We start from the raw sequence: 12,939 nt of genomic DNA, 5'->3' as shown, positions 1-12,939 counted from the left end.
AGTCGTTTCTTGAATATCTCCAGGGACGGTGATTCCACCACCTCCCTGAGCAGCCTATTCCTATGTTTAATCAGTCTGTCTGCAAAGAAATTTCTTTTTACGTCCAACCAAAAGCTCCCCTGGCGTAGCTTATGATTATATCCTCTTGTCCTATTACTGGTTGCCTGGAAAAAGAACCCGACCCCCACCTGGCTACACTCTCCTTTCAGAGAGTTGTAAAGAATGATAAGGTCACACCTGAGCCTCCTCCAGGCTAAACACCCTCAGCTGTTCCTCACAGGACCTGTGCTCCAGACCTTTCCCCAGCACTATTGCCCTTCTCTGGACCCATTACAGCACTTCAATGTCTTCTCTGAATTGAGGGGCCCAGAACTGGACACACCTCGAGGTGTGACCTCACCAGTGCCCAGCACAGGGGAAGAATCACACCCCTTGTCCTGCTGGCCACGTTGTTCCTGACACAGGCCAGGATCCAACACCAGCAACAAATGAACTGCTGTAGCAGTAAAGGAGACTCAGGGTTTCCCTTACACAGCTGGTATTATCTGAACAGTTCTAACACTGTTAGAGTTGTGTAAATGGTTTTCTCACCAATATATTGACACAAATATGAAAAAATGAATATCTACTCCAACTTAGGTCCATTACATTAATTAATGCCATATATACTGAGGCCTCTGTCTGTAAAACTACAACAGTTTAAAATCGTGCAATTAAAATAATTTAACCTGATTTAGCTGACGTACAGGCATTAGTAAATATTTTTACTTGTAACCAGCTTAAAAGAGCTGCATCAGTATACAGCTTGTTTTGCCTTCCAGAGTAATCTTGCTCCAACGAATCAACCTTAAGACACTAAATGCACAATGCATGGTGACACAGTCCAACACAGTTATACAGCTTGTATCAACACACTTGGTGGGTGTGCTTAACACAGTCTGTAGATACAAAACCCAACCAGATTATTTTATACACCCACCCTACAGAATTAAAAGCATCACAATTTTAACATCCCTAGTAGTTACCCTGAGCTGTGCCAGCTTTATCAAACGAACAAGAAGTGTCTGCCCTCTTAACTAAAATAGAGGCTACACAGGATTTGCCTTATAACTTGCCAATACTTGACAATATACGAGTTTTACAAATGAGTTATTGTTATCATCTGTTACTAAAAAGATACTATCCAATCTGTTATTAAAAGAAGTGATAACTAAAGTATTTCTTGTGGTTTAGAGGTACTTTTGCACATGTAAGTTACCAGTGAACAGCCATAACATTTGCATAAAGAGCAGTTTGGGGTGTTTTGGTTTGTTGGCTGTTGGTTTGGGTTTTTCCCTGGCCTTTTACTACCATGATGATAAGCTTCCAACAATGTGGTTTTCCTTTAAACTTCCCTCTTAAAAAATACATGATGATAAATTTCATTCTTCTCTTCATGCAGTATTATCCTATTTCCTGGCTGCAATACTGCTTCAAGAGAAACTTCTTGTACTCCATGACTATACTTGACTGCATTATCTTTTTCTGCCTTAATTTTTAAACCTTTTCCTAACCTATGTGTTCTCTTACATAGTAACATGTAAGGCCACAATTCCAGTCTCTATTGCCCTTGTCATTTCTGTGTTCTTCTGTTTCCTCTCAGCTCACAGGAGGCCTGATTAAATCTCTGTGCTGCGTTGACCTCCAAATAGCTACTTTGAAATCTCTGCAAAGAGATTTCATCAAAATGTCACTAAAAGTACCCCCGCAATCTCAAAGAACAAAATTTCACTACAATATGAAGTGCAATGTCAAGACTAGGCTCCCCTGTATAATTTCTGTGTCTTGCTCCTCCCAATACATCTGTGTGTCTGGACACATTTACTATCTCCCTGGACACGTTTACTATCTCCCTTTGTACCCAGCTAGTGACTTGCTTTGGGGAAAACCAGCTTTTTTTTTCCCCTATGTTTGCATCATATCAAATACGAGGTGGTCTGAGCACATACCTGCATTCTACAGTAAGACTCCTTGATAAAACTAATGCAATAATAAACGAGGTATTCTGTCAATCTGTCCTGTGGAGATTCAGTTCTGTTATTTCAGTAATGAGAAATATACTTTTTTTTTTTCTTCAGTACAGTGGATATAGAGAACAGAACTATAGCTTCCTGGTTTCTTTACAGTATTTCAGCTCATAAAAATTTCAGATAGGTGCATTTCCCTTGAAAAAAAAATAATAGTAACATTATAGATGGATCTGAAAGCACTTACACCAAAGTATTCACAAGACCCAAAACTTCTTTAGCATTTCTACAGAAGTTTTGGTCTGTCTGTCCTATTCAGCCTTTCAGTGGTTTCCTGGAGTATAGTTGAACTGATTTTACCAGTTGTAGCTTTGGAGTTTGAGATATTAGTATCTGCATGGCATAATAATCTCTTGAGAGTAAATCTGACTCCAGTTGCAATTACCATCTGTGACAGTAATGGTTACGATTTCTTGTGGCTGAGTGGAAAAATAACATAAAAAATAATTCTAGGCTTTATTTGTATTCAGAGAACATTTTGAAATTAAGATATTCTATTGGACACCTGACTTCACTTCTAAGGTTATGTTTTCCTGCCATCCCAGCTATTCTAACACCTTATCTTTTCATCATCTAATTACTAAACCCCAGAACTTTAAGGGTGTGTTTTATCAGAGAAAGAATTACAACAATCTAATGTCCTTCTTCAAAGTGAAATGGGTCTGGTGTGTGAACATCAGGGTTGTTCTCCAGTGGTTTGCCTTTCCCACAGGTCAGGAGACAGATGTTAAACAATCTCCCAAAACACTCATGAAGCACCCACACAAACTATCCCTAAATGCTGTCATACTTGTCATACTTGTTCACAGCCCTCTGTTAATCCTTGTATTGCAATTACTTTGGCATTCTGGTCCTCAAAATATCCTGTGGATGAGAGCAGCACTGGCATATTTACTGATGTTTTGGGTGAACCGGTCTGTGTGCAGGGACCTTCAAAGAAGTACATTATAAACAATTTTCCCATCTGTCATTTCAAATACATTTTAAATCACTATCTCAGAACAAGTCCATTAAAATGCAGCCTAAATCATACCCAAGTCTGTAAACTAGATTCTGTGTGTGTGACAAGACTATTTTAATAAATACATTGGGTAGCTTTGCAAGATATACTGAAGACATATTTATAAAAATGACCTTTATAATGAGTCAAACTTATCCTTGGTCAGTAATACTAAGCAAATCTCAGCACTGCTAGTATTACTTCAGCATTAGCAGGTGGGAATGGTTCTGAGTGCTCTCATAGCCTTAATGGCCCTGACCAACCTCACCTGGGGCCTCCACCCACCCCCTCTGCTCACGTGGGCCAGGAGCTCCATATAAGCTCAGCCCTGGACTTGTGCTTTCTTGGCTCTCCTTTGCTGATGTAGTCTCTAGAGGTTTGGGGTTTTTGTTGGGCTCGTCTGTTATCCTAATAATTGTCTTGTTGCTTTTGTTTGGGTGCTGTATGGTGGCTTCTGGGTTTTTTGTTTTGTTGGGGGGGAGGGTTTGTGGGTTTTTTTCCCTTTGTTAAAGTCCTTGTACTAGGGAATATTGTAGTGTCTTGGTGTAGTTTGTTCTGGTGTTCTACCAGGCTTGCTAGGAAGTTTCTCTAAGAACCTAGTCCAGGTTTGTGGTGCTAATTTAGATGGGTTCTTTTTGTTCTGCTCTCTTTGGTCACAATAAACAAGTGGGTTGTAATCTAGACTTTATATTTATTGAAGCTGTAACTTCATAGACTGAAATTTTTTCTTTGCTCTGCTTGGCTAACACCTATTTAAGTGTTTGTAAGAAGATTACTAATTTCTTTAGGGTTTTTGTGGCCTCCTCTGGTGTTGGAAAGTAAAAAGAAGAAGAGAGCCCAGGGACTCCGGTGGGGGGAGGAATTTGCAGACCAGCCAATATGGTTGATAAGAGTAAAACTCTGTTTATTAGTGATCCAGAGGCACTTATATAGTATACCAGCTTGTTAACTCTTAAGTGGCTTAAAACTTATCAAAGCGCATTTCTACTTCTACTTCTACCTAATTGGACTTACATTGGCAAGCTTCTACAGTTATGTCATAATTAAAAGAATTCAGAGTTCATCCTCCTCCCTCTGGGTCTTATCTCCACAGCTGTACTTTTTCAAACTCCCTTCTTGTTCTCAGCCCTGTTTTTCACACAAGAATTTTCTCATGGAGAGTCTTTCTTACACAGGCCTTTTGCTTACAGGCTTATTGCTTGTATAGTTCTTTTATTGATCCCAATAATTCTATTTCCCAACACTCGGGATCATTATAACTCTATGCTTTTCAAGATCTGTACAGCCCTCTCCAGTGTCTTTTTAGCTTTAATTTGTGAATCCAATGAACTCTAGCTGATAAATGCTATTTTGATACTGAGCTGATTAATTTCTAATTAGTATTTGTACCTAGGCTTTTTTTTTTCCTCTTTGAGCCCCTCTTTGCTATCCGAGTTTATTGACAAGGGAGCATATGTTCTGTTTATTCACATAATTCTAGATTCTTTAGAGTTTTCTTCAGTACTCATAGGTATTTTAAACTGCACTGCTTACTTCTGCTGCTTTGGTGTCTTCTTGATACCATGGTGCTTGCAATTGCGAGCAGTTAATGGGCTTTATGAAAACTAAATTATTTCTGCAATCTTGAGTCTTATTGCTGTCATCTGACTTCATCAGAGCCACAACTATCTCCTCTCTACCCTCCTTGGGCAACATCCCAAGATCTCCCTGAGCTGAGGGACTGTGGCAGTAAAAGCCCCCTGTGCTACAGGTGGACAAGGGCATAGGGGAAGGAGGATGGTTCTGATTTTCTTCCCAATTACTCACCCCCACTGGTAGCTGCCAGGTGTCCACCAGTGGGTGTAAAATAGCATGTGCCATATCTCATGTCCAACACCTTCAGTGAGGGTCTTGCATATGTGAGAGGGAAGTGAAATTGGGGATGGCAATTTTGCTGCTTGCCTGGTGTGAATACTGTTTGCCTTTTTGGTAATGTCCACTTTATCCATTCCATACCATTGCACTATACAAAACCCACAGCATTACTATGCTGCAACAACCATGTTCTTAATTTACATGGGCTTCTTTATTCTTGTAATAATTGGACCTTTCTGTAAACTTTTCACTGGTCCTGCTAAAGATCCAGCTCTGTAAGGAAGTAGGTTATTACTAAGAGGCATTACAGTATTGCTGAATCTTACTATTTAGATTTTTGCACTAACTTTCAGAAATTATTTTATTAGAAAAGCTTCTCTTTGGATGTCTGTCCTTAAAAAAGATGTTAAAAACTGAAGGGGTCATGTCTGTCTCATCTTATGCTGAAGGGTTACTGTATTCTAGGAAATGCACAGCATTGTAGCAAACTTGTCATGATCTAACAATTTTTCTTAGCTCTACTAATTCTAGTTGTGATAAAAGGACAATGCACTGTCTGTCAAAGTAGCATCAGCTGATCTTATAGAATTCATTTTTTAGCTCTGTGGTTGCAAAATACAATGTGGAAAAGAAATTGTATTTTTCTTTTATGGAAGTTGTGTCTGCAAAAAAACCCCAAACTAATCTGCTATTTCTAAATGAGAAAATAAATTTCTGGGGTTAACATCATTGGTAAGAAGCTCTTGAGACCAAGATAGCAGAAAACAAAGAGGATATTTTGGTACCTAAACTTCAAGGAAACAGCTACAAGAGAATGAAGGATAGGCTTTTAATTCAAATCTGGTTACCACAGAAAATGTCACTCCCAGCAAAGTTAATGGGACACAGATTTGGCAATGTGGGAGGTCAGGAGACTAAGAACCAGAGTAGCATCCCTCACAGTTGTGTCTGACACTGCACATGCAGTGGTAGGGTCATAAATTGATCCCAGAGTCAATGAGTCTGGCTACCCTTGGGCAGCATGATCTTCTGATGATTTGTATCATCAGAGAAATTCTGACTCCCAAACAGCAGTGTTTTCTGTAATGCTGTCCCTCAGAAGGGACAAGTTGCCTTTTGGTTATAAGTCTCTGTGGCTTCTGATAAACATATTAACACTTCTGATTACAGCTGAACTGCATTCTGGTCTGATGAACATTTCCAGGTTTTTAAGAGTGCTGCAAGAAGGATCAGAAAATAAACATGAGGACTGTTGTCCACAAACTCACATCCATGTGATAATTCTCAATATGAACAGAAAGTAGCACAGAGTCTTTGGGTTCCAGGTATTCCTGAGCAGCCATATATGTGCTTTTCCACATTTGTTTTTAAAAATGCCTACTAACTTAGTGTTTATTTTTAGAAGTCTGACCCTCTCTTGTTTTCTTGTCCACATCCAAAACATAAAGTTTGCTGTACAAATTACACATGAAAATTACACATATTTTATTACTGTTTTGAAGACTGAATTCAGCCTTCTAAACTACTTGGCTATTACATGGTGTGATCCAAATTGGATGTGACTTGTATGGAATTATGCTGAACTTTTTGCTTTGTCTGAAATTCATATCATGCAGCAATAATGGGTGTTTTTTCAATTGCCTGTATTTTCAGGATGCTGATAAAGCACTGGAACAATGCCAGGTATTTTAGGAAATGCATTGCTCTTTCCCTGGATCACCAGATGTTACAATATATTAACTGTTTCTGGAATAAAGGGTAATTTTTATTGTACTTCCTTAACTAGGGTAATTTGGTGTTAGACAAAAATCTTTACCTCTAAAATGAGACATGTTGTTAGCACCTTACCTTATACTGCATGTTATCTAAATTATTTGTTTGAAGACATGTAACTGTTTCCTTTTCTTCCTATAATCTCTTTCAATGACTGGTAAGGGCTGTACCACATTTTTATCGTGTTGTTCTAGTGTTAAGAATTATTGATTATTTATGCTTTATAACAGAAAAAGTCTTTAAAAACAATGAAATGCAGACTTGGATATATTTAAATGAATCTAACAGATGCATTGTCTGAGTCTTTCTGGTACCAGAGGACAGAGCTATAGTCGACACAGGATTATTTCCTGCTGGAGTTTTGCCAAAGAAAAATTGGCATTGTTTGCACTATTCTTTATTGCAAATCTCCTCTAATGTGTGTGTTTAATAAAATGCGAGCATCTGGGCCTACAGGGTAAACTCCATGTGTCCAAGCAGTGTAACTCTTCCAAATCAATTTTTATTTGCAAACTTTTCACTCAAGCAAAACCATCCTGGAGTATCCTCTTTGGGGGCCATGTGCTACTTTAGTGCTACTTTAGCACTACTTGGGGTTTGTGGAGCTGAAGTATTAGATAAGCTTTGTTCCTTCCTCTGCTTCCTGTTCAATTGCTGTGCTCTCTTTATGGCCGCACGGGGATTTCCATGGCATGGCCCCAGGCTTCTGCAGGCAGCCAGCACTGCTGTGATTATTGATCTCCACTGGAAAGCCAAGGAATGAAATCACAGGAAAATGGAGCTGTGTTTTGGGGTGGTTACTTCTAAGGTAAGGCATGTGGTAGGCCAGAGTACAGGAAGACATTTGTCCTCTGTACTGGCAGGAAGCTGCTTATGTGGATTCCTTAGTCTGTTTGTTCCTGATTGATGTTTCTGGTGCTTTCCTTGTTACCATGATGCTTAAGAACTGGGGTGGGTGCTGCAATCAGGTGTAAGGTGAGCATTGAACTGTGAGCAGGAGCAGGTGGGGTCATATGTACTGCACTTGTGATTCTGGCCTTTTCCACAGCAAGAGGGAAGACCTGCCAAGTGCTTCTTCTATAGCACTTACTGGCCTTGGTTTAAACTAACTTTTCACATACCTGAGAATCTGGTTGGGTGTCTTTCTAGATATTTGTATTCCTGTTGGGTGTCTTGTTGGTTTGTTTTTTTTTAAATGTGAACCAAATCCTGAAACTTACTCAAACAGGAGTAGCAGGAGAAATCTTTTTTGTTTTTGTTAAGCAGTACATGTACACAAAAGCATAGGTTTTATGTGTTGGAAATATACCAGTGCTTTTGCTCAATGGTGTTTTCCTGTATTGCTAACAAATACCTAAAATCTGAAGGGGGGAAAACATAAGGGAACTTCTTCCTCACAGCTGGTGGCAATGCTTTGAATAGTCTCAAGCTCTGAAGGGGATTGCAGTGTGTGGGTGGAATTTTGGTCCATAAACAAAGTGGTTGCATAGAACTATACAATCAGTAACTTAGAGGATAAAAAGGAGTTACTGTAAAGAGGGTGGTAGGTTCTTTAGAATCTGTCTTCTACAATAAATCATAGGTCAGTTTAACCAATGCTATCCAAATGGCTGAAGAATGCATCAGGTTTTTATAATGTTGAAGTAGATCAGCTTTTATAAGGTCTGTGTGGGAAGAAAAGAGCCACTTCTGCCATTAAGTGGGAGACTATAATTATACATAATTCATAACTTCTGCATAATGTGTCTTTAGGGTAAATGTGCAAGTGGAGTCCTTGTTGGCAGTGCTGAGCAAGCAACCTCTACCTGTGTGCATGTTCTTTGTGCACATCAGGATGGCCTGTATTTAACTGAAGTGATGTCTAGATCTTGTGGCATTCTTATTTGCAGAGGCATTTTATAGGCATTTGTGCTGGTGCTGTTATTTCTGCTTCCTGCTCTAATCAGAGCACGGCATTTTGTTCATGCATACAAAACCAGGTTTATAAGAATAAGTCTCAGCCATGTAATTAATTATTTCTGATTATGATTGTCAAATTTATATATAATCAGCTTTTTAGCCATGGGATTAGCAAATTGGATTTTTCCTCAGTAAAATGAAAATTTCATACTTTTCATATGAAATCATGGACAGCACAAAATTAATACAATATTCCATGTAATTTATTTTTTATAAAAATAGATCAGTGCATCCTTTTTGTGTCCTATGAATCCTTATCTTAGACTGTTTCAAAAGTAAGCTGCCTTTTCTGTGTTTTCATTGATAAACCTTTTGATTATGGTATCTTGTTGATGTATTAAGTCAATGATTGAACTGCCTTTTTAAAATTATAATGCAGTTACTAATGAGAACTATACTACTTCTGGCATGCCTGAGGTCTGGGGGGAACATGAATGCAACAGCCATGACTCTTGGTTTTATGCTCAGCTGTGCGACAGCTTTGTGCTTTCTGGTTTTGGGGGATGTTTTAGCTTTGAGGGGTTGCCTCATTTAGGTTCAGTTGCCATATCTCCTGCTGAGTGGTGGGAAATCAAGGATGGCTGGCACTGCTCCTTGTCCCACACTGTGCTTTGAGCACAGGTCCCTTGTATTTCTCTAGGAAGCCACACTGCCAGCCCTGTGCTGCCATCAACCCCCTTCTCGGGACATTATTCCCTGAAAGGGGCCATTTCCATAGCTTTTCTGCTGCTGTGTAATGCAAATGAAGTGGGATGCCCTGGTGCAGCTAATGTACCCAGCTATACCACTAGAACAGGGCTAAATATTCCCCAATCTTTTCTTTTCCATTTTAGAGATCTCATAACAGAAGAGTCTTCAAATCTACTAATTGTAATCAGGACTTGTGTATTTGGCAGTTTTCCCTTACTCCCTAGCCAGCTTTACTATTTCTGCCAAACCACCCCTTCCTTCCCACAGCTGAATGCTTTGCAAGGCTGGACCTGAGACAGCTTGTCCCAACTCTGGAAAATGGACCCATGGATTTCTTCCCACAGATGTAATTAGTTCTGCAAAATTATTTGGTCTTCTTGGATTGTATTTATCACATAAAGAGCAAAATTTAGTGTTTCAGTGCAGACTTGCATTCCTTCGGAATGGGTTAGTCTTCATTGTGTTATGCTCCCCCTCCTCATCTTGAAGGGGGAATGAGAGATCTGCAACTTGTGTGGATAAATCCCTGATGCTTTACCTGCTGGAATGTACTGCATATGAGCATGCACAATTATGCATTTTGTGGTCAATTGCTAAGAAAAAAGGTATCCCAAAGCAAGGGAGCAGTACAAGTTCTCTTATATCACTCTAGCCTTGTGCTCATGAAGTGTACTGAGGGATTTCTTAAGAGTAGTAAATCTTGTTTAATATGGAGCACGAACTAAGACTTCACTGGGGCATATATCCTAATGGGAGCTTGGTCCATACTTAGGCTTTACATGCTGTTCTACACCCTGCATTGTGCATAGCTGGCTTTAGAGTTGGTATTTTTTTTAAGTACTCTTTCAAAAATTTGATCATTCAAATAAAGCACAAAACAAGTTCTTTGCCTTTTGAATGCAGTATAGGTGTCTGTGAACATGTGTGTGCATGTATGTGCCTACTTCATTTACCAAAGAGAAGCAATTAGTAGTGACTTTGGTAATTTGGGCAGAGGTCTTTGGGTTTTTTTTAATGTAATGCAGCAGATTGCAGTAAGAGTTAAACTTAAGGGGTAAATGGCATGTACTGCACATAATTGTTTCAACTTTTCAGATAAGATTATTGCTAGATAAATGATTTCTAGTGAGATGAGAGTATATGCATAGGTAGAAAGCATAGACAAGAGTTGGTCTGGGGATTTTTTGTTACTTTTGAATGAGACTATTCTCTTGGTGCTTGGCAGGGCCAGATCTAGGCACAGGCAAAGGAGGCAGCAATAGGGATGGCAGAATGGGCCCTGGCAGAGCCCTGAAAACCAGCCTGGCAGCTGCTGCTGCCAGGAAAGGGGATGAGAATGTATGAAACAGCAGCTACTTCAGGAAAAAGGGGTCATGTGGGCCTTTGCTGGATCCTGCTCACTCTTCTGTGGCAGAAAATGCCAGCTCTGGGTGTAATATATGCACTTCATCCTTGGGGCAGCAGAACTTAGTTGGCTTATTCTGATAAGAAGCCTTAAGCCAGCTCTGGTGGTTGGCTTGCATTCACTGTGTCTTCTGAACAGAATGTGTTCAATTACTCATTAGTCACTTCACAAATCAAATAGATACTGCTTTAAAAAACAACTGTCACGTAAAACTATTGATGAATAGTGGCAGACACCCATGGATATTTACAGACAGACAAAAAAACTTAGACCCACATGAAATGAAGTATGAAAGATTAGCAGAACAACTGAGGAGAAATTCCTCTGTTCCAGCGGAGCAGCAAGTTGTGGGCTCTTATGTGGTGTGCAGACAGCAGAGGCAAGATGGAGAAATTGATCCAGATGTCAGAGTTGTGGAGAATGCTCTTGTGCTTTTGTGAGCCTTTGTAAAGGGACCTAGAAGTAGCCTATTCTGCATTGGTGGAGGAAGTGAGGGATAGAGAATAAGTCTATGGGACAAAGAATCAGTCTATGAAAAATCAGTCATTAGTAAGTGTTGCTTTTACTTTTTTGCAATTCTATCCAGAGGAAATTGTAATAATGTCTCCAATTGCTGCTGAGTCCAATGAGTAACTTTTTCCGGTGGCACACTTCCAACCGTTTTTGTTTTCTGAGATGGAATACTTTTCCCCTGCCCAGAAGGGTCATTTCTTTTGTGGCCACTAAACTGGATTTCCATGTAGGAGTCTGTACTGCAGATTCTCCCAAATAGCTAAATATAATAGAGGCTTACTTACACTGTGTTAAGTGCAGCCACCTCTGTGAGATGAATACTGATGGATTTAGCAGGAATGCTGCCACACCAGGGGTAAAAATTAATTTCCCCTCACTATTGCACCTTGAGGAATGACAGTGAAGTGTCACAATGTACAGCACTCAGTATCTGGGGATAACTCATCCATGCAATTAGATGTCAATTGATCTACATGTTACAATACTGAAAAAAACCCTACTTTGTTAAATGTATTTCTTGCAGAGCTTCAGTAACTATTGGCACCTTTAGATCCCTTTCCTATTTGTCAGGATTTCTTTGCATTGCTTCTTTCTACCACTCTGACAAAGCTCTGTGTGTCAAATTGTTTATCTAGGCCCTGATTCAGCAGCCAGCATCAGGATTGAATGTCTCAGCAATAGCAGCATAGTCAGAGTTTTACTGTGGCAAAAGTGAAAAGGAAAATCTGGTTATGTTTATAGTGGTATCCTTTTTCTTGGAGGAAAAACAATCCAATGGGCAAGGATTAGTTTTCTAAAGGAGCCCATCACTTAAAAAGGCCAGTAGAACCCTGCTGCAGTTTTGAAATAGCTCAAGTCTTCATGGCATCACTGCTAGTCTGTGTCCTGTCTGTGAAAAAGCTATCTTTTACTGATTGACCCTGCACCTCTTGAAGCTGAGGGCACAAATCCTGCTGGAATCTGCGGGGCATTCCTACAGCTTGCTGGTGAGCACTGGCACCACTGCTGTACTGACAAGGAGAAAGTACACAATGAAGTGGTGAGGCAGAGCCCTGTTTTTTGGCTAAGAGGCACTTAAGGTGTTGCTGAATTAAGGCCATAAGATGTGATGGTATCTGAACCCTGGCCTGTTCTCTCTCTGTGCAAGCATTTAGGGAATCTTAAAAATGGCTGGCATGGTGCTGAAGCAATAGCTACATCAGAGGATTAATTGTCCTATTTTATCAGCTGTTTTTTAGGGAACTGGGAGCTGCAATCCTTGTGACACAGTGAGCTGGGCTTTTTCCTTCCACTGCTCCTGAGGTTGCCAGGATAACCTTTATAGTGAGGCAGTTGCAGTATTGCAGCAAGCAGTACTAAAAACTACTACTAAGTCTAAGCACCTGCATTAGGAATGGTTTTGGCATTCCTTCAATAATATGTAACAGTACCAAACTAGAGATACCACACAAATTAGAAACACAGCCTGTACAGAAATGTTTTGTATCCCTTAAATGTTTAATTCAATTGTATCCTAATATGAATTTACCAGTTCTAGTTGAATTTTACTTAGTATTACTTTATGCTTATAGAATTGGAATGGTTTAAATGTTTCTTAACCACCTAGGGAGGAAGAAGTATCCCTCCTGCAGCAACAGAACAGGCTCTGTAGCTGTGCTTTCCCCTGTCAGTGCCAGCCT

The 12,939-nt window shown here is 39.8% G+C and overlaps 1 protein-coding gene across 6 annotated transcripts in view; it reads left to right on the top strand.

Annotated features, from left to right (window-relative positions):
* The window catches only part of LOC138116323 (C2 calcium-dependent domain-containing protein 4C-like), a 30,865-nt gene that overhangs the window by 327 nt on the left and 17,599 nt on the right, over positions 1-12,939 (top strand). The window contains exons 1-4 of one of the 6 annotated variants that reach the window (XR_011154110.1): positions 3,476-3,671; positions 6,574-6,678; positions 7,396-7,501; positions 9,486-9,577. The exons of 1 other annotated variant lie outside the window; for it this stretch is intronic. The gene's annotated coding sequence lies outside the window, so the exon portion shown is untranslated. Of the gene's footprint in view, positions 1-3,382; positions 3,443-3,475; positions 3,672-6,116; positions 6,246-6,573; positions 6,679-7,395; positions 7,502-9,485; positions 9,578-12,939 lie in introns of those variants that run through there. 4 more of the 6 variants (XM_069025522.1, XM_069025523.1, XM_069025524.1 and 1 more) reach the window with 4 other exon arrangements.

This window comes from Aphelocoma coerulescens, chromosome 10 (genome assembly GCF_041296385.1).
Source record: "Aphelocoma coerulescens isolate FSJ_1873_10779 chromosome 10, UR_Acoe_1.0, whole genome shotgun sequence".
Lineage (NCBI taxonomy): Eukaryota > Metazoa > Chordata > Aves > Passeriformes > Corvidae > Aphelocoma > Aphelocoma coerulescens.
Note: the sequence above shows the minus strand (reverse complement) of the source record. Positions and strands in the feature narration are given on the sequence as shown.